General features: G+C 54.1%; 1 long non-coding RNA gene across 1 annotated transcript; it reads right to left on the bottom strand.

Annotated features, from left to right (window-relative positions):
* Nucleotides 1-9,381: 9,381 nt before the first annotated feature.
* On the bottom strand, nt 9,382-13,782 carry LOC141153324 (uncharacterized). Its single transcript, XR_012247284.1, has 3 exons — nt 13,697-13,782; nt 12,119-12,230; nt 9,382-9,474 (listed from the first exon to the last, which is right to left on the bottom strand). It is a non-coding gene; the product is annotated as an uncharacterized lncRNA (long non-coding RNA).
* Between the last annotated feature and the right edge of the window lie 1,925 nt (nt 13,783-15,707).

Genomic DNA, 15,707 nt, shown 5'->3' with positions numbered 1-15,707 from the left:
GCCGCCTGCCCCGGGTCTAGCCCCAGGTCTGGACTGTGGGGCCCCCCGCCTGCCCCGGTTCCGGACTGTGGGGCCCCCCGCCCGCCCCGGGTCCGGACTGTGGCGCCTGCCCGCCCTATGTCCGGACTGTGGCCGCCCCGTGTCCGGACTGTGGGGCCCGTCCGCCCCGTGTCCGGAATGTGGGGCCGACTGCCCGGGTCTACCCCGGGTTCGGACGGTGGCAGCTGCCCGCCCTATGTCCGGACTGTGGCCGCCCCGTGTCCGGACTTTTGGGCCCGTCCGCCCAGTGTCCGGACTGTGGGGCTGCCTGCCCCGGGTCTAGCCCCAGGTCTGGACTGTGGGGCCCCCCGCCTGCCCCAGTTCCGGACTGTGGGCCCCCCCGCCCACCCCGGGAGCAGACTGTGGCGCCTGCCCACCCTATGTCCGGACTGTGGGGCCCGTCCGCCCCGTGTCCGGAATGTGGGGCCGACTGCCCGGGTCTAGCCCCGGGTTCGGACGGTGGCAGCTGCCTGCCCTATGTTCGGACTGTGGCCGCCCCGTGTCCGGACTTTTGGGCAAGTCCGCCCAGTGTCCGGACTGTGGGGCTGCCTGCCCCGGGTCTAGCCCCAGGTCTGGACTGTGGGGCCCCCCGCCCACCCCGATTCCGGACTGTGGGGCCCCCCGCCTTCCCCGGGTCCGGACTGTGGCGCCTGCCTGCCTTATATCCGGACTGTGGCCGCCCTGTGCCTGGACTGTCGGGCCCGTCCGCCCTGTTTCCGGACTGTGGGGCCCGTCCGCCCCGTATCTGGACTGTGTGGCCGCCTGCCCCGGGTCTAGCCCCGAGCCTGGACTGTGGGACCCGCCCGCCCTATGTCCGGACTGTGGCCGCCCGTATCCGGACTGTGGGACCCGTCCACCCCGTGTCCGGACTGTGGGCCGACTGCCCCGAGTCTAGCCCCAGGTCTGGACAGTGGGGATCCCCGCCCGCCCCAGGTCCAGACTGTGATGCCCCCCGCCCCGGGCCTGGACTGTTGGGCCGGCTGCCCCCTGGTCTAGCCCCGAGCCTGGACTGTGGGGTCTTCCCACCCTATGTCCAGACTGTAGCCGCCCCGTGTCCGGACTGTGGGGCCCGTCCACCCCGGTTCCGGACTGTGGGGCCGCCTGCCGAGGGTCTAGCCCCAGGTCTGGACTGTGTGGCCCCCCGACCGCCCCGGTTCTGGACTGTGGGGCCCCCCGCCCTATGTCCGGACTGTGGCCGCCCCGTGTCCGGACTGTGGGACCCGTCCGCCCCGTGTCCGGAATGTGGGGCTGCCTGCCCCGAGTCTATCCCCGGGTCCGGACTGTGGCACCTGCCCGCCCTATGTCCGGACTGTGGCCGCCCGTGTCCGGACTGTGGGGCCCGTCCGACCCGTCTCCGGAATGTGGGGCCACCTGCCCCGGGTCTAGTCCCGGGTCTGGACTGTGGGGTCCTCCCACCCTATGTCCAGACTGTGGCCGCCCCGTGTCCGGACTGTGGTGCCCGTCCACCCCGTGTCCGGACTGTGGGGCCGCCTGCCCCGGGTCTAGCCCCAGGTCTGGACTGTGGGGCCCCTCGCCCGCCCCAGTTCTGGACTGTTGGGCCCCCCGCCCGCCCCAAGTCCGGACTGTGGCGCCTGCCCGCCCTATGTTCGGACTGTGGCCGCTGTGTGTCTGGACTGTGGGGCCCGTCAGCCCTCTGTCCGGACTGTGGGGCCCGTCCGCCCCGAGTCCGGACTTTGGGTCCGCCTGCCCCTTGTCTACCCAACAGCCTGGACTGTGGCCGCCCGTATCCGGACTGTGGGGCCCATCCACCCCGTGTCCGGACTGTGGGCCGTCTGCCCCGAGTCTAGCCCCAGGTCTGGACTGTGGGGCCCCCAGCCCGCCCCGTGTCCGGACTGTGGCGCCTGCCCACCCCGCCTGCCCCGGGTCTAGCCCCAGGTCTGGACAGTGGAGACCCCCGCCCGCCCCGGGTACAGACTGTAGGGCCCCCAGCCTGCCCCGGCCTGGACTGTTGGGCCGGCTGCCCTCGAGTCTAACCCCGAGCCTGGACTGTGGGGTCCGCCCACCCTATGTCCAGACTGTGGCCGCCCCGTGTCCGGACTGCGGTGCCCGTCCACCCCGTGTCCGGAATGTGGGGCTGCCTGCCCTGGGTCTAGCCCCTGGTCTGGACTGTGGGGTTCCCCGCCCGCTCCGGTACCGGACTGTGGGGCCCCGCGCCCGCCCCGGGTCCGGACTGTGGCGCCTGCCCGCCCTATGTCCGGACTGTGGCCGCCCCGTGTCCGGACTGTGGGGCCCGTCCGGACTGTGGGGCCCGTCCGCCCTATGTCCGGACTATGGGCCCGCCCGCCCTATGTCCGGACTGTGGCCGCCCGTATCCGGACTGTGGGACCCGTCCCGCCCCGTGTCCGGACTGTGGGGCCGCCTGCCCCGGGTCTAGCCCCAGGTCTGGACAGTGGGGACCCCCGCTCGCCCCGGGTCCATACTGTAGGGGCCCCCCGCCTGCCCCGGGCCTGGACTGTTGGGCCGGCTGCCCCCGGGTCTAGCCCCGAGCCTGGACTGTGGGGTCCGCCCACCCTATGTCCAGACTGTGGCCGCCCCGTGTCCGGACTGTGGGGCCCATACAACCTGTGTCCGGACTGTGGGGTCGCCTGCCCCGGGTCTAGCCCCAGGTCTGGACTGTGGGGCCACCCGCCCGCCCCGGTTCCTGACTGTGGGGCCCCCCGTCCACCCCGTGACCGGACTGTGGGGCCGCCTGCCCCGGGTCTATCCCCAGGTCTGGACTGTGGAGCACCCCGGCTGCCCCGGTTCCGGACTGTGGGCCCCCCCGCCCACCCCGGGTGCGGACTGTGGCGCCTGCCCACCCTATGTCCGGACTGTGGCCGCCCTGTGTCCAGACTGTGGGGCCCGTCCGCCCCGTGTCCGGACTGTGGGGCCGCCTGCCACGGGTCTAGCCCCGGGTCCGGACTGTGGCGCCTGCCCGCCCTATGTCCAGACTGTGGCCGTCCTGTGTCCGGACTGTGGGGCCCGTCCGCCCCGTGTCCGGACTTTGGGGCTGCCTGCCCCGGGTCTAGCCCCGAGCCTGGACTGTGGGGCCCGCCGGGGCCCGCCCGCCCTATGTCCGGACTGTGGCCGCCCGTATCCGGACTGTGGGGCCCGTTCGCCCCGTGTCCGGACTGTGGGGCCGCCTGCCCCGGGTCTAGCCCCAGGTCTGGACAGTGGGGACCACCGACCGCCCCGGGTCCAGACTCTGGGGCCCCCCACCCGCCCCGAGTATGGACTGTTGGGCCGGCTGCCCCCGTGTCTAGCCCCGAGCCTGAACTGTGGGGTCCGACCACTCTTTGTCCAGACTGTGGCCGCCCCGTGTCCGGACTGTGGGGCCCGTCCACCCCGTGTCCGGACTGTGGGGCCGCCTGCCCCGAGTCTAGCCCCAAGTCTGGACTGTGGGGCCCCCTTCCTGCCCCTGGTCCGGACTGTGGCACCCCCCGCCTGCCCCGGGTCCAGACTGTGGCGCCTGCCCGCCCTATGTCCGGACTGTCGCCGCCCCGTGTCCGGACTGTGGGGTCCATCCGCCCCGTGTCCGGACCATGGGGCCGCCTGCCCTGAGTCTAGCCCCAGGTCTGGACTGTTGGGCCCCCCGCCCGCCCCGGGTCCGGACTGTGGCGCCTGCCCACCCTATGTCCAGACTGTGGCCGCCCCATATCCGGACTGTGGGGCCCGTCCACCCCGTGTCCGGAATGTGGGGCCGCCTGCCCCGGGTGTAGCCCCAGGTCTGGACTGTGGGGCCCGCCCGCCCGGTTGTCCGGACTGTGGGGCCCGCCTGCCCCGTTGTCCGGACTGTGGGGCCCGCCCGCCCCGTTGTCCGGACTGTGGGGCCCACCCGCCCCGTTGTCCGGACTATGGGGCCCGCCTTGTGTCCGGACTGTGGGGCCCGCCCGCCTTGTGTCCGGACTGTGGGGCCTGCCCGCCCCGTTGTCCGGACTGTGGGGCCCGCCCGACCCGGGTCCAGACTGTGGGGCCTGCCCGCCCCGTTGTCCGGACTGTGGGGCCCGCCCGACCCGGGTCCGGACTGTGGCGCCTGCCCGCCCAATGTCCGGACTGTGGCCGCCCCGTGTCCAGACTGTGGGGCCCATCTGCCCCGTGTCCAGACCATGGGGCCGCCTGCCCCGGGTGTAGCCCCAGGTCTGGACTGTGGGGCCCGCACGCCCGGACTGTGGGGCCCGCCCGCCCCGTTGTCCGGACTGTGGGGCCCGCCCGCCCCGTTGTCCGGACTGTGGGGCCCGCCCGCCCCGTTGTCCGGACTGTGGGGCCCACCCGCCCCGTTGTCCGGACTGTGGGGCCCGCCTTGTGTCCGGACTGTGGGGCCCGCCCGCCTTGTGTCCGGACTGTGGGGCCCGCCCGACCCGGGTCCAGACTGTGGGGCCCGCCCGCTCCGGGTCCGGACTGTGGGGCCCGCCCGCCCCGGGTCCGGACTGCGGGGCTCGCCCGCCCCGGGCCACTTTCAGTGGTATGTACAGCTCCAGGGCCATGGCTTTTGCCTGATTAGCCAGCCGATTGTGGTTTGTAGGCTTGTTTTCTTTCCTGTCTCAATGCTTCATTAACTAGCAATACTGCTGATATTGGTAAGAATGACTTGCGGGTGATACCGGCTGTCTGTGGTGATCCTATCAAACAACAAGGAGGGGCCTTAATAAAGTACAGTCCTGAGGGTAGCTGGTGAGTCCAACAAATTTCCAGTCCATCCCTCATACTTAGATGTTAAAGGCAGACCTGTTCAATATGCTGTCCATGTCCCAGTTTGGCCTCTTGTTGGTAGGAGGTGTAAATGGTTGCTTTAAACAGAATGAAGCTATTTTAAGTCTGGTGTCTCAGAATGGACTGGTCGACATTTTACTTAGCAAAATATTTATGTCCCAGTTATCCTTCTAGTTGAAGTTGGTCATGGTTGTGATTATTAGGGGAGTAACGACTGCGGTCGCAGCAAGTCACAAAGTCCCGGCGGATCAGGGGCCGCCGACGCCAGCAGAACCTTTAATTAGATGTGCGTCCTCCTACGCACATCCAGTTGAAGTGTATTACTGCGGACATACCCATTGGGTCCTTTAGCGACAATGCATGCTGCCGGCCAATCATAAGCCAGCAGATGACGGGGCGCATGGCAGTAACGTCATGCACTCCCGTCGCAGGCCGAAGTCAGCTGCCTGCTTCACAACAGGACTTGCGGAGCGGGAGCGAAGGGAAGGTGGGTAGAGTATTTAAATATTTATTTTAAATAAGTTGCCATACTACTATATATAACTATGAGGTGCTTTATACTACTATATATGACTACGGAGTGCATTATACTGCTATATATGACTACGGAGTGCATTATACTGCTATATATGACTATGAGGTGCTTTATACTACTATATATGACTATGAGGTGCTTTATACTACTATATATGACTACGGAGTGCATTATACTGCTATATGACTATGGGGTACATTATACTACTATATATGAATATGGGGTATACTATACTACTATATATGGCTATAAGGGTGCATTATACTGCTATATATGACTATGATGTACATTATACTGCTATATATGACTATGGGGGTACATTATACTGCTGTATATGACTGAAGTGCAATATAGTGCTACATATGACTATAGGGTGCATTTTACTACTATTTATGACTATGGTGGTGCATTATACTACTATTTATGACTATGGATGTGCATTACACTACTATATATGACTATGGGGGTTGTATTATACTACTACGGATGACTATGAGGGTTGTATTATACTACTACGGATGACTATTGGGGTTAATTATACTACTATGGATGACTATAGGGGTGCATTATACTTCTGTATATGACTATGAAGGTGTATTATACTACTATATATGACTATTTGCGTGCATTATACTACTATATATGACTATAAGGGTGCATTATACTGATATGATAGTGGGGTGCATACTACTATGGATGACTCTGGGGTGCATTATACTAGTATATATGACTATGGGGTACATTATAATACTATAAATGACTATGGGGTGCTTTATACTACTATGTATGACTATGGGGGTGCATTATACTGATATGACAGTGGGGTGCATACTACTATGGATGACTCTGGGGTACATTATACTACTATATATGACTATGTGGGTGCATTATACTACTATATATGACTATGGGGGTGCATTATACTGATATGACAATGGGGTCCATACTACTATGTATGACTCTGGAATACATTATACTACTATATATGACTATGGGGATACATTATACTACTATAAATGACTATGGGGTGCTTTATACTACTATATATGACTATGGGGTGCTTTATACTACTATATATGACTATGGGGTGCATTATACTACTGTATATGACTATGGAGTGCTTTATACTAGTGTATATGACTATGGGGGTGCAGTATACTATTATATATGACTATGGGGTACATTATACAGCTATATATGACCAGGAGGTGCAATATACTGCTATATATGACTATGGGGTGCTTTATACTACTATATAAACTATATGGGGTACATTATACTGCCTTATATGATTACTGCTTTATGTGACGATGGGGGTGCATTATACTACTATATATGACTATGGGGTGCATTATACTACTTTATATGACTATGGAGGTACATTATACTACTATATATGACTATGGGGGTGAATTATACTGCTATATATTATGATGGGGTGCATTATACTACTATGTATGACTGTGGAGGTGCTTTATACTTTATGGAAAACTATGGGGTGCATTATACTACATGTATGACTAGGAGCTGTGCATTATACTTTATGGATGACTATGGGCTGTGCAGTATATTATATGGAGGAGAATGGGATGCATTATACTATATGGAGGACTATGGGATGCATTATACTATAGGAAGGACTATGGGGAGTGCGTTATACTTCTGCTCTGGAGCCCCATGACTCGAATGTACACCCCTGGTGAGTATAATGGATTATTTTTTTTATACAATAAAGAACAGCGGCAGAATGGGGGACATATTCGGGATACATATATTCAGACTCTAGTTACGCCACTGGTCATAAGACACAAGAAATCATTGTAAGTTCAATTTATATTCGGGGTCTGGAGTCATAAATTGGTCTGGTTGGCGTTTAAGTTGGTTAACCATTTAGTTTCCAGGTTATCCTTTAAGTTGGATTTGTAAGTTGGGTATGGCTGAGCTGAGCAAAACCAGTGTAAGTCCAGCTGCTCCTCCTGGTCCGGTGTCATAGGATGGACGGCTCAGCATTTAAGTTGATAAACATCTACATTTCAGTTTACTCTCCTTGTTGGAGGTGCAAGCTGGACATGGCTGCAATAAGCTGAATAAAACCACTGTAAGTCCAGTTAAGGCTCCTAGTTGGAAGAGATGGCCTTGTGGACACAAAGTGATTAAACTGTCAATGTCCCAATCCACCCTCCTGGTATGGAGCGGTAAGATGAGCTTGATGGCACTACAGTGGAGAAAATAAGTATTTGATACACTGCCGATTTTGCAAGTTTTCCCACCTACAAAGAGTGTAGAGGTCTGTCATTTTTATCGTAGGTCACTTCACCTGTGAGAGAGAAAATCTAAAAACAAAAAACAGAAAATCACATTGTATGATTTTTAAATAATTAAATTGCATTTTATTGCATGAAATAAGTATTTGATCAGCTACCAACCAGCAAGAAATCTGGCTCTCACAGACCTGTTAGTTTTTCTTTAAGAAGCCTCCTACTCTGCACTCATTACCTGTATTAATTGCACTTGTTTGAACTTATTACCTGTATAAAAGACACAAGGCTGGGATGGGCTACAGGACAATAAGCAAGCAGCTTCACGAGACGGCAACAACTGTTGGCGCAATTATTAGAAAATGGAAGAAACACAAGATGACTAAGTCTTCCTCGGTCTGGGGCTCCATGCAAGATCTCGCCTTGTGGGGTAAGGATGATTCTGAGAAACGTCAGGAATCAGCCCAGAACTGCATGGGGGGACCTGGTCAATGACCTAAAGAGAGCTGGCACCAGAGTCTCAAACATTACCATTAGTTACACCCTATGCTATCATGGACTAAAATCCTGCAGGGCACACAAGGTCCCGTGCTCACACCAGCACATATCCAGGCCTGTTTGAAGTTGCCAATAACCATCTGGATGATCCAGAGGAGGCATGGGAGAAGGTCATGTGGTCAGATGAGATCAAAATAGAACATTTTGGTGTCCACTCCACTCATCTTTTTGGAGGAAGAAGAAGGATGAGTACAACCCCAAGAACACTCTCCAAACCATGAAGCATGACGGGGGAAACCTCATACTTTGGAGGTGTTTTTCTTTGCAAAGGGGACAGGACGACTGCAATGTATTGAAGGGAGGATGGATGGGGTCATGTATCGCAAGATTTAAGCCAACAGCTTCCTTCCCTCAGTATGTACATTGAAGATGGGTTATGGTTGGGTCTTCCAGCACAACGATGATCCGAAACACACAGCCAGGGCAACCTAAGGCGTGGCTCCATAAGAAGCATTTCAAGGTCCTGTAGTGGTCTAGCCAGTCTCCAGACCTGAACCCAGTAGAAAATCTTTGGAGGGAGCTGAAACTCAATGTTGCCCAGCAACAGCCCCGAAACTTGAAAGATTTGGAGAAGATCTGTATGGAGGAGAGGGCCAAAATCCCTGCTTTATTGTGTGCAAACTTGGTCAAGAACTACAGGAAATATCTGACCTCTGTAATTGCAAACAAAGGTTTCTGTACCAAATATTAAGTTCTATTTTTCTATTGGATCAAATACTTATTTCATGCAATAAAATGCAAATTAATTATGTAAAAATCATACAATGTGATTTTTCTGGATTTTATTTTTAAACTCGGTCTCTCACAGGTGAAGTGTACCTACGATAAAAATTACAGACCTCTCCATTCATTGTAGGTGGGAAAACCTGCAAAATCGTCAGTGCATTAAATCCTTCTTTTCCCCACTGTATACCAGTCTGCCCTCCTAATGGAAGTTGTATCTGGATTCGCCAGTGTGGGGCTGATAAACCATCAATAGCCCAGTCTATCCTCCTAACTGGAGGAGCATGATGGACGGAGTTATACCGCTTCTAGTGACAATATTCCGAGACCGGCAGATCCTCTTGGTTGAAGTTGGAAAATGGACATAATAGAAATGAAGTCGGTGGAGCCATTCTACCCAATAAGTATTTCAGGACTGAAGTCCTAAAATTGGTAGATTGAACTAAGTGGTGAGTTGGTTAAATATCCGGTCAATGCGCTTTTTGGGTGATTAAAACGGCAATTCTGCAATAAATCTACAAGGGGAGGAATTGATGGATGAGATAAAATGTCCGCTTACCTGTCAGACTCCTGTAGCAAAGGAGTCACCTCTCCGCTAGTCAAGACGAATGCCTTCTCACTGCGTTTCTTCAGATGTCTTAACGTTACGCCCTATGGGACAAAGCAAAAAAAAAAAAGATTGGTGAAGTCTGATTGAAATAAGGTCCTAAATATTCTGCTTTCTGGATCCCCTTTGGCATTCTGGGATGCTCAATCTACACTTGATAGCAAAAAGTGGGGTAGATATTTTTGAACCATTAGGTGGTCATTGAGACTGGAAGGGTTTCTTACTGTCCAGACCTTCGCCTTAGGGGGGCCTTACTTCAATGGAAAATATCAACAATATTGTGTTTGTGATCCAATTCTCTCGCATGCGAGATTCGGATCACAGGTGTGGAGAAGATGGAGAATTTAATTTCTCCATCTTCTCAATTGTGTGAGTCAGCCGGCGTATATTGGACTGCACTCGGATGACATCTGAGTGCAGTCCGATGCTTTTCACGTATCCATAGACTTGTATGGGCTCGTCGTCTGATATACTCTGCCAATTGCAGCATGCAGCAATTTTTTTCTCATGCCGACTTGGCATGAGAAAATAAACACTAGTTGGCACTGCCCCATAGTATAACATTGGAGTGAGTGCTATACTCATCCGAGTTATATGCCGGCTACTCACCAGTGTCAGCCATCCCTAAAGGCATCACCTTGACAATCACAGCAATAAACACATGACACAGACGTGTTGGCTCTGATTTTTTGGGGGGCAAAATGGTGCAGTGCTGAACTTCACCACAAACACCCCCAGCTACATGATGTGTAAACAGGACCCCAAGATTGTGTGAAGAGACGCTTACCTGGACCAGTCTCCTTCAAGCTGTCCGGGTTTAATGACATAAAATGATTCCGGTTTAGCAATGTGTCCATTCTATGTCACCTGTGATGTCATGGAATGTCGATGATGTCACGCGCCCGGTGATGTCAGTAAAACTCTCACTGCTTTTTATGGATCCAGTTTACAACATCAACAACAAATTAATTCAATAAAAAGACAAAACCCCGACCTCATTGTATAATTCTATGGCGCACATTGAAAAGGAGCCTTTTATTTTATCTATATTACCTACTGCTCTATGTAGTAAAATAACCCCCAGGACCCCATACTGCCATTCCTGACCCCAGTAACCTACAACTCCAATGTCACCCCGAATCCAACAGGAACAAAAGAGCTGACAACAGAGAATGATGGCATTTGCCACTAAATTTCTGTTACAAAGTGCTGTAATTCTACCACGTCAATGGCAAAACCATCCAAAAATGGAGCCCCATAAAGATGTCCCAACTTGAGCCCCGCCTTGAGCTCCATTGTAGTCTTCCATAGTGGGGGGCCAGTGCAAAGAGCTGGAAGACCCCCAACAAATATGGATCATCACATTGTCATCCTCCTACTATAGGGGGCATGTAAAACGCTGCTTCCCCAGCAATATAGCAGCTCAGTGCTGGGGGTTTAGCTGCCATACTTGTTAATATCAGCAGATCATCAGTGACTCCTCATTTAGGTAAGGAGTGGTCCTGAAAATGTCTTATTACAGAGTGTTTCTGGCGATCCATGATAAATCCGGGGGATACGCTATAAGTATACCAAAGCTTAAAAGTAATGTGCTCCCTACCTGGACTCGTCCCCTTCCAGCTGTCAGATCCTAGTGACACAAGATGGCTCTGGTGCAGAGCTTCATACATTCTACTCCAGCTGTCATGTCTATGATGTCATGTGCATTGTGATGTCATCAGAGCTCTCACTGTTATTTCACATTTACAACCACAAGAAAAAGTTGATTTTAATTGTTTAAAAAAACAAAACTAAAAAACATTGCGGGTAATTGCAGCCTGTGATTATTTTACACACTATCATTAATATTTGGGGGGATTAGTCATGTCCTTCGCCTTCCCCTCCTGCAGGGGCGTACATAGGAATCATGGGGCCCCATAGCAGAAGCTGTAATTGGGCCCCCCCCGCCCCAAGAATTTTTTTTTTTTTAATAATTGTCTGGGTCACCAAAGATCAGATCTCACAACTTTCCATCCTTCACATAGTAATTTTCCTCCTGCTGACGTCCTAGATCTCTTTTTCATTGCCCCATAAAGTGTGATGCCAATAAAAGGGCCCCCCAAACACAGTATGATACCCCCATGGTGAATTCCTCCACATACGCAGTTTAATGACCCTACTATACCTCAACTCAACTCCCAGGGCAAAGTATGCTGACCCCAACACAGTATGATCCCCCAACTGTGAGCCGCTAGAGAGGATGGTACATAATAAGGGAGGGTGTTATACATAATAAAAGAGGAAACTATATAACTAAGGATGGCGCTATACATAACAAGTGAGTACACTATATACTAAGGGACTGTGCTATACATAATAAGGCTACATTCCTGCATCTGTGTGCAGTGTCGGTGTGCTGTCTGCTTTTACTGATGCATTGAGCATGTCCTATTCTAATCCTCAAAATCGGATCAGAACAGAACATTCTCTGACCCTCACAGATCTCATTCTCAGATCCGTGATTTTCATGGATGTGTGAATGGATCTATAAAACTGTACGAGTCCGTGGACCATCCGATAAAAAGATCTGGCAGCACACGGACATTTCACACAAATGTGAGAATGAAGCCTAAGAGATTTTACAGACAACATTATCACTCCAAGTCACACAGTGCAGATACAGAATAATATTTACATCCAGGCACTTACCGCTGACATCTCATCTGATCAGAGTCGGTCTCTGCTGCTTCTTCTCCATCTGGTCAGACCTTCATGTCTACATCTCCCAGCCACGACTCGTCTTGTCACGATGATCTCCAGCCTAGAAAATAACAAGGTCACATATTGTATGCATACATGTGTCTCCCCCGCTCTGCGTCCTCGAATACAGATATGTATCCCCCCCATTAATATACTATCAGCCACTTAGTAATCAAAATATAAAGTGATAAGCAGCACTGTGCCCCCCATTAACTATAATCTGCACCGGGCAATAATATAAATTATTCAGTCTCTGTGACTCTCCCCAATTAACTGTAAAGCTATGTGTACACGGAAAACATACAAGGCTTCACAGTACAAGCAAAGTGAAACCCCCATAATTGCGCTCTCCCAGCACCCCCATCATTGCTCTCTCCCAGCACCCTCATCATTGCTCTCTCCCAGCACCCCCGTCATTGCTCTGTCCCAGCACCCCCATCATTGCTCTGTCCCAGCACCCTCATCGTTGCTCTCTTCCAGCACCCCCATCATTTCTCTCTCCCAGCACCCCCATCATTGCTCTGTCCCAGCACCCTCATCGTTGCTCTCTTCCAGCACCCCCATCATTGCTCTCTCCCAGCACCCCCATCATTGCTCTCTCCCAGCACCCCCGTCATTGCTCTGTCCCAGCACCCCCATCATTGCTCTGTCCCAGCACCTCCATCATTGCTTCTCCCAGCACTCCCATCATTACTCTCTCCCAGAACCCCCATCATTGCGCTCTCCCAGCACCCCCATCATTTCCTCTCAGCACCCCCATCATTACTCTGTCCCAGCACCTCCATCATTGCTCTCTCCCAGCCCCACATAATTGCTCTCTCCCAGCCCCCCACCATTGCTTTGTCCCAGCACCATCATTGCTCGCTCCCAGCACCCCCATCATTGCTGTCTCCCAGCAACACGTCATTGCTCTCCGCTTCCCCACCATCCCCATCATTGCTCTCCCCAGCCCTATCAGCCCCATTATTGCTCTTCCCAGCCCCATCATTCCTCTCCCCAGCCCCATTATTGCTCTTCCCAGCCACATCAGCCCCATTATTGCTCTTCCCAGCCCCATCATTCCTCTCCCCAGCCCCATCATTGCTCTCCCCAGCCCCATCATTTCTCTCCCCAGCCCCATCAACTCCATTATTCCTCTTCCCAGCCCCATCAGCCCCATCATTGCTCTGCCCAGCCCCAACATCCCCATCATTGCTCTCCCCAGCCCCATCATTGCTCTCCCTAGCCACACCATCCCATTATCCCAGTCCCATTAGTCCCATTATTCCTATCCCAAGCCCCATCACTCCTCTCCCCAGCCCCATCAACCCAATTATTATTGCTCTCCCCAGACCCATCAACCCCATTATTCCTCTCCCCAGCCCCATCAGCCCTCTCCCCTGCCCCAATATTTCTCTCCCCAGTCCCATCAGCCCCATTATTGCTCTTCTCAGCCCCATCATTCCTCTCCCCAGCCCCACCATCCCACCATTGCTCTTCCCCCACCTCCCCTCCCCAGCATTTCAGTAAAAAAAAACAACAACTTACCTCAGCTCGCTCCCCTGCAGCAGCATCCTCCTGGTTGCCGGCAGCTTTCTTCCTGACCCAGGCGCGCGCTGCATGATGACGTCATCAAGCTGCGCGAGCCTGGGTCAGGGAGGAAGCAGAGGACGAACCCTCCAGCTCCGCTGCTAGTCTCCTCCTGACAGCAGCGGAGCTGCAGGGATCGCTCCCTGACCGACGCGTGCAGAGAGCAGCTGCACCTTGCGGGCCCCTTGGTGTAGCTGCTTGGTGGGGACCCGGCGCAGCTGCACCGGCGGCGGTATGTCCACCCCTGGACTGCTATGGGGCCCTCCCGGCTCATGGGCCCCTTAGCAGTCGCGTATTCTGCCGCCATTGGCGGTATGCCACTGCCCTCCTGCATTGCACTTGATATGTTGTATATTATAATAATGGACAATCCTCAAGCCCTGCTTGTAGAATATGTAATATATATATATATATATATATACTAGATGGAGGCCCGATGCTATGGCATCGGGAGGGCAGTAATGTCACGATGGGGGCAGGCTTTGCAGCGCTGAGAATCTCTCCCCCCCCATGTGCTCACCCACCTATCCACTCTCTCTCTCCCCCATCTGCTGTCTTCTCCTCTCATGTGATCTCTTCTTTGACCTGTCTACCCCATGTGTTCTCCCCCTTGTCTGCTGTCTCTCTCCTTCCTGTGCTGTATTCTCCCCTCATGTGTTCTCCCGTTTGGGCTGTCTCCCCCCCTGTGCTCTGTCTCTCTCCCCCTGTGCGCTTTCTCTCTCCCCCATCTGCTGTCTTCTCTCATGTGATCTCTTCTTTGACCTGTCTAACCCATGTGCTCTCCCCCTTGTCTGCTGTCTCTCTCCTTCCGGTGCTGTGTTCTCCCCTCATGTGTTCTCTCGTTTGGGCTGTCTCCCCCCCTGTGCTCTGTCTCTCTCCCCCTGTGCGCTTCCTCTCTACCCCATCTGCTGTCTTCTCCTCTCATGTGATCTCTTCTTTGACCTGTCTACCCCATGTGCTCTCCCCCTTGTCTGCTGTCTCTCTCCTTCCGGTGCTGTGTTCTCCCCTCATGTGTTCTCTCGTTTGAGCTGTCTCCCCCTGTACTCTGTCTCTCCCCCCCGTGCGCTTTCTCTCTCCCCCATCTGCTGTCTTCTCCTCTCATGTGATCTCTTCTTTGACCTGTCTACCCCATGTGCTCTCCCCCTTGTCTGCTCTCTCTCTCCACCCCTGTGCTGTTGACTCGCCCTCCCTGAGCGGTGGGGTTACTCGGAGCCGGGCATTGCAGGTGTTGCGGGGATGCAGTCGTGGCCTCGACCCGGTTCGTGCCCATGGCTGTCACATGAAAAATGGGCTTTTTGGATGAGTGGTTGTTCGACTACACCACCTATGGTTTCTGGTGAAGGCCACCAGCGCTGCGACAGTCCTCTGAGGCTGGAGTTCTGGCAGCTTGGTTGGTACTACTCCCCACAGGCGGAGTAGGCCTCAGTGCAGTGATTGTTGAACAGTGTGGAGGTATGGTGGGTGCAGTGCCGCGCAGGAATAAACAAGCGGAGGTGGTGAATGAAGTCACCCGGGTCTTTACTCACTTTAGATGAACCTTCAGCCGCAAAGCTACTCTCTGCTACACACGGTGTACTGCGGCCACCAGAAAGGGGGTTCAGCACTTCCCAGGTAGATCAGGAGCACCTGTCAAGACCCCGCTGGTGTGTTCCTCTCCTTCTTATCTCCTCCCGCTTGTTTTCCTCCCTGGGATCCACTAAGTCGCCGGGCTTTTCCAACAGTGACATGAAGTACACAGTCAGATATCGGGGGCCGGTCACCCCTCTTGCAGCAGGAGTCCCTCTGGCTAAGCCAGAGTGAAGAATACAGTTGGCGACTCCGCTCCGTCCGTATCCCCCTGGGATCCTTTTGCCTGTGGAGCCTATCTCCTCCGCTCCCCTCCATGGCCTTCTTAGAACAGGACCCTGACCGGGCAGAGATGCTTGTTAACTCTGACCTGCTCCTCGTCTCAAGGCCAGAGAGCGAGGAC

The sequence above is a fragment of the Phyllobates terribilis genome, unplaced genomic scaffold, assembly GCF_046119375.1.
Source record: "Phyllobates terribilis strain yellow unplaced genomic scaffold, ASM4611937v1 Scaffold_7__3_contigs__length_470593459, whole genome shotgun sequence".
NCBI lineage: Eukaryota > Metazoa > Chordata > Amphibia > Anura > Dendrobatidae > Phyllobates > Phyllobates terribilis.
The sequence above is the reverse complement of the archived record's forward strand: the minus strand, read 5'-3'. Positions and strand labels throughout refer to the sequence as shown.